This window comes from Vigna angularis, chromosome 2 (assembly GCF_016808095.1).
Source record: "Vigna angularis cultivar LongXiaoDou No.4 chromosome 2, ASM1680809v1, whole genome shotgun sequence".
Lineage (NCBI taxonomy): Eukaryota > Viridiplantae > Streptophyta > Magnoliopsida > Fabales > Fabaceae > Vigna > Vigna angularis.
The window spans coordinates 45,808,873-45,814,872 of NC_068971.1; the positions used below are offsets into that span (position 1 = coordinate 45,808,873).

At 29.0% G+C, this 6,000-nt stretch overlaps 1 non-coding gene across 1 annotated transcript; it reads right to left on the minus strand.

The window, feature by feature from the left end:
• Window positions 1–4,106: 4,106 nt before the first annotated feature.
• Window positions 4,107–4,206, minus strand: LOC128195699 (small nucleolar RNA Z266). The gene has a single exon (XR_008247495.1). It is a non-coding gene; the product is annotated as a small nucleolar RNA Z266 (small nucleolar RNA).
• Between the last annotated feature and the right edge of the window lie 1,794 nt (window positions 4,207–6,000).

Genomic DNA, 6,000 nt, shown 5'->3' on the forward strand with positions numbered 1-6,000 from the left:
GTTTTAAATCACCTTCCATGGCACCGATGCTTCACCATTACAGTTCACAAACATTGATGTGTTCATGTTGCATTTGAAAGTGAGACCAGAAGAGAGAGAGAGAGGAATAACGGAATTATTCATGGATCATCTACAAACATTAAATTAATATGTTACTTTAAAGTTAAAATTATATCAATTTTTCCTTTGGGTCTGGATATAGTTTAGGGCTCCATGTTTGATTTTGTTTATAGTGCTTAATATTATTGACAGGATGATGAGGTGGGAGAAGAAGGGCGTTGGATTTGTTGGCGGAGAGGCAGTTCCAGCCCTTGAAGATCTCCTTGCAGGTGTGGTCGTAGGTTGGAATTCTGGGAGGATGAGTGATCCATTTTCCATCGGAGAAATTGCAGGAATATTGGGTGTGTTTGTGGAAGGTGGGAATAGAGTGGGCTATGGAAGGGGAGGAGGTGGTTCTGAATTGGGAGAGAAGGAGGAAGATGGAAGTGAAGCAGAGAAGAGAGAGAAGAGGAAAGAGAGGAACTTTCTTCTTGGGACTTTGCGAATATAAGCTTCCCTTATGGCCATTCCAATGCGAGATGAGCTAACCTCTTTCATCCTTTTGCATCTCACTTTTTCTTCTTTCTTCTCTCCAACTTTTGCAGATGTACCACGTCATCAAAATATAAAATACAACTCAGTTAAACTTAACGTCGTCTGAGAGCACTTAACAGTTAGGGTAAATTTGGCTCATTTTTAAAAAAAATATGACCCAATTGAGACTGAAAAAAAAATAATAACTCATTTGAGATTTCCATATAAATACGAGCACCATTCGAAGGGTTAAACCTTGTTAAAATATATGTTTATAGTGTGATTAGATTTGTAATGATAGGAACAATACTTTGAGACTTAGGCAACTTTACAACTTATTTTGTATTTAAATTCATATCAATATATATATATATATATATATATATATATATATATATATATATATATATATATATATATAACTTTTAGTAAGAAATCTAGATTTCATAAGTTGCTAAATTGAGATTTTCAAATCATCGGTATTAATTTATTGGTAGAAGTTAAATTAAAAAATCATGATTATTAAATTAAAAACAAAATAACATAAAGGAGAATACACTAAATTAAGGACAGTTTTTCAAAATGAATATTTTACAGTAATTAACTTCATATTAGCATAAGTTCAAATAAATAGTGATATTAAATTTAAGTAGTATTTAAATTAATACAAAATTTATTAATTCATCATTTTAACACAACTCTTCTATTATATAATGCAGTTAAATTAATATTTTAATTCAATGTTTGTAATTTATTAATTTTAGATATATTTTCCCAACTCATTCTTTTATAGAAAAAAATTTGATTTAAATTTGACCTCCAAATAGCTGAATTCCACTCATGGAAAGTCATTACTTCAAGTTCCCCAGTTTCGTTCCTGAAAAATCATATTCCTAACATTTTTTGGGTGAAAGGTCACGACGAATTTGAATTTTTAAAATCCAATTTCTGCTTTCAGAGAAAAAAGTAGCTCCACCGTTATTAAATAAAAATTGGGAATTATTTGTTTCTCAAATATTTCGGAATAAATCTTTCTTTTAAAAAAAATAGTTGTAAAATTGTTTAGTAGTTAACTTTTCTTTTTACTTTCCTAATAAATGCACACAATAATAAAAGTTAAGCAAAAGAAAATATCATAATTGAGAAAAAGAAAAAACGTAATTTGAAACTGATGGTTAAATAACATTTTTTTTAAACTTGCCACTTAAATAAATGAAATGAGCACAGTAATACATTTTCAAAAAATGTACAATTGTTTTGAAACTTAACATTAACAAATTTTTAGACATTTCATATCTACTTCTAAAAATAAATTATTAATTAAAGTAAGTGGTGTAAAAAAAAATCTTTAAAAAAAATAAAATCGACACCTGTGGGAATATAACTATTAGAGTGAAATCTTTGGCCAGTGATTGAAATTTAGGAATTTTTTTTTCCTTTTTTTTTAATTTTATAAAATCATTTCAAAACTAGACCTATATTTGATAGTTTCTTTTTTTTTCTCTCAAAATTCACAGTAATATCAGTGCATCATTAAATTTTGTTTGTCCTTTGGAAGTCTTCATTTCATATACAGATATCATCTATTTGATTGAACATAAAGAAAAATTGGTATAAACTAATCCTTTTTTTTATTTTTTCATATATTTATTTGATTGAACTAACCCTAAAAGTTGCATTTATTCCTTTACAAAACACGTTTAAACTCATTATTTATTAAGTTTATTATCAGCTGCTCAACAATGTCTTGTCCCTTTAAAACTTGTGTATTCATTTATCTGAGCTTATATTTGTGACTATATTTAAAACATTATTTTTTTGAAATACACATTTAATTAATTTTTGGAGTGACAATAAATGAACTGTATTTATTAATGAAAATGAATATTAGTATTATAATTAATACTATGACAAGTTATAAATATGTCAATAGAGTGGAATTAAGCTTTAAATAAACTAAAGATTCAACTCTTATAAAGAGAAATTAAAAATAAAAAAGGCTTTAAAAACAACATTTAATCTTGTCTAAATTAAATCAGTAAACAAGGTATAGTCAACATAACTTTTTTAACTTAGATGGTGTTTCATAATCTTTTGTAGCTACAAATATAAAAAAAGATGAAAAATTACAAATTATTGAAAAAAGTTTAGTATAGTAACGTACTTAATTTCTTTTTCTAAATCTTTAAACTAACAAAAAAATTGAATTATTTTATTTAAATTAGTTACAATTTATATTTATATATTAATAATGGAAATCAGAGAAATAATTCAAATATCATCTCTTTTCGGTGTACACCAACTTTATTCTCTAAACAGTGATTCCTTTTTCAATTAAAATAATTGTTTTATTACATTTATTTTTTAACCTTTTCTTTTAATTTATCCTGTTCTTAAACTTTATTTTTTAATTCTAAACTACCTACAAAATTTATAAAAACTATAACAACCTAAAAAATAGAGTATTAAAATAGATAAATATATTAAAATAATCACACGTACATTTTATTTTAAAATAATCTTATAATATAAATAAAACTTTTTAAAACTCGACTGACTTTTTTCTATTCCTCACATTTGAACTATTTGTTTGATGATACCCAGACAATCACGACGTTAAGAGTTACACATCTCACCAATCAATTGGGTGAATCAAGTGGGTAAGCCGTCAATCCTTTTCTCTAAGGTCTAAGGTTTTTGATTCTACAAAATGCTTATGTTTGCATGGATCAAGAATTCATTTTTTTTAATTTCTAGCTCAATTTAAGTTCTAAAGTTGGTTTTCATCACCATAGGTGATTTGTAGGATTTTTTTTAGAGTTGTATTGCGATGCAAGCGAAATTTCGTTGAACTGTTAATTAAGGAAAGCTAGATTTATGCTTTAATGAGATGATATTGGATTTGTTATTAGTTGTATAAAATGTTTGAAGTTTGTGATAATGTGGGTGATTTTGAGTAGAGGCACATTATCATGTTTAAAGTTGATTTTGAAGATAGTAGAGTGGTGGAAATGAGCATTTGGTGTGAAATTGGTTTGTGGGAAGGGTGTTGGCAAGTCAAATAGGACTTTATTGAGTAAACAGTGAATGTCGAATTATTCTTTTTTGTCGAAAACCTTTTATTTTCCAGAATAAATTTGAAAGTAATGAAAGAAAACAAAACTCATTCCACCAATTAGTCTTTTAGGTTTTAAATAAAGATGACAAAAAATGATATTATTATTAAAATTAATGTCCAAGCATTTCTAAATCATAACAAATCAACCATAAATCATACATATCACTCTAATCAATAAGACATTTACAAAAATACAAAAAAATATATCTTCAAAATTCTTTTGACTCCATTCACTATGGAGTTTAACAACAAAATTTAATCAATTTTCAAATTCAAAAAGCTAAATCTAGAAAATCCTAATATACTTGTTTCCAAATCAAATATTGAAACCTAGAAAAAAAAGAACACAAAACCAATCAAAATTGTGTTATCTTCGAATAACTTAAATCAGAACTTCACCAAGAAATCTTACGAGTGTAGGCAAGTCAGGTATATGAATGGATTGCCTCAAGATTTTGAATTCAGAAAGGAAATTTCCTTTCATACATCTAATTGAATCATCATCCTTGCCTTCTTGTTTCCCTTAAAATACGAAGAATAAATAAACACCACAGAATAATAAACACTCTAAAGCTAATAAAAAACAAATGGTTCAAATGTTCTCCACCAGATACAGAGGCACCGATACATGACCCAACCAAAGGAGATGAAGTCCAATTAGTCGAATCTAAAGGCAAAGCGAGAAAAACAATCCCACTTGCCATAGAAATCAACAAAAATGAAGATTCAAACTCCAGTGGAATACAGAGGGTTCAATGAATCTTGATAAGAAGAGAAAGGTGGAAAATAGAGGACTCAAAGGGAAACCCTAAAGAGAAACCTCAAAGCGTGTTGATATGGCGCTGCTATGACTCGACACGCTTCCATGGAGAAATTGGGAAGGCGATCTTAAGGGCAGCGCTTATAGCAAACAGATTCACCAACCAATTATATCATTACGAAACGGAAACGAAAACAAAACGAAAATGCTGTCTGAAACGAGAGAAAGAAGGTAAAACCCTAGTGGCTGGAGAACGAAACGAGGGTATATATAGTCTCATGGATATTCTGGAAGACAAGATTACCCTTATTGGGCTTTTCTATATCATGGTTCTGCTACCCGGTAAATATGGGCCGCAACTAATTTCCGTTTTTAATTCCGCATAGGGGGATTGCTTTCTACTCAATTTTTTTCTCGTCATTTTAATCAATTTTTTAAAAATCTACATGGGAATTTTGTTTAAAAAGAATTGAAGATAAAAATTAAAGTTTTAGGAATTTAATAGGAATTTTCTAAAATTTCTGGAACATAATTTTGAGAATAAATTTCTAGAATAATAAATATGTTTTATATCAAAATTTCTTGAACAAAACTTAATAGAATAAGCTTTTCAAAATGTGCGATATGTATATAACTAAATTTTTGGAATAAACTCTCCAGGATGTATATAAAATCTTTTAAGTTTTTTGCAATGACAATTCTGGAAACATATGAAATGTATTCCGAGGGTTTAAAAATGCACTTTTTTGCTAGGCTTATCTCTTCTTTTTCCTTTGCAGCATTTTCAATTATTCTTCCTTTGTACTGGAGGTGCATTTAGTCTTTGTCTATCAGTACGGAGTGCATTTAGTAATAACAGGAGGCAGGAAGCAAAAGGCCCAGACACGATATTCTTGAAATTCTTCCTACTAATGGTTCAAATAGGGTTAGTCCTTCCACCACCATAGTTGCTCCTGCATCTCTTCAACTTTTTTTATTTTTAAAATTAACCTTATTTAAATATTTATTTTTTATTTTTACTTATTTTAATCTAAAATTCTAATTTAATCTCATTCTCTTTCACTAAGAGTGGAGCAACCCCACACCCGAACATCACATAAAACCCTAATTTAATTTCATTTTCTTTTACTCTTCACTGTCGCAATCCCTACACCCCATACCACAGAAACTTATCTTCTTCCTCTCTTCCTATTTCCCTTTTTCACTCTTGCAGCCTCACACCCTCACATAAACTTTATTTTTTCCTCTCACTCTCTTCTTCCTCTTCTCCTAATACTTCTCTTATTTGTAATTTATGTTTCCTCCTCTATTTCCGATGCTTCCATTATCACTGAGTTGGCTCTAGAGATGGTTGGTTCGCGAAGAAGAGTATGGTTCATGGTTGATTTCGTTCTAAAAAATGCGGGTATCTATGCATTGTTCGGTCTTCAATGGATCTTGATTTCCGTCAACGAATGTCAAGATTCGTTGAAAGTTGAACGGATCTCCCATATTCGTTGAGGCCTTTGTGCTTGTTTTTTTTAGTTTATTAATTTTATTTTATTTTGTA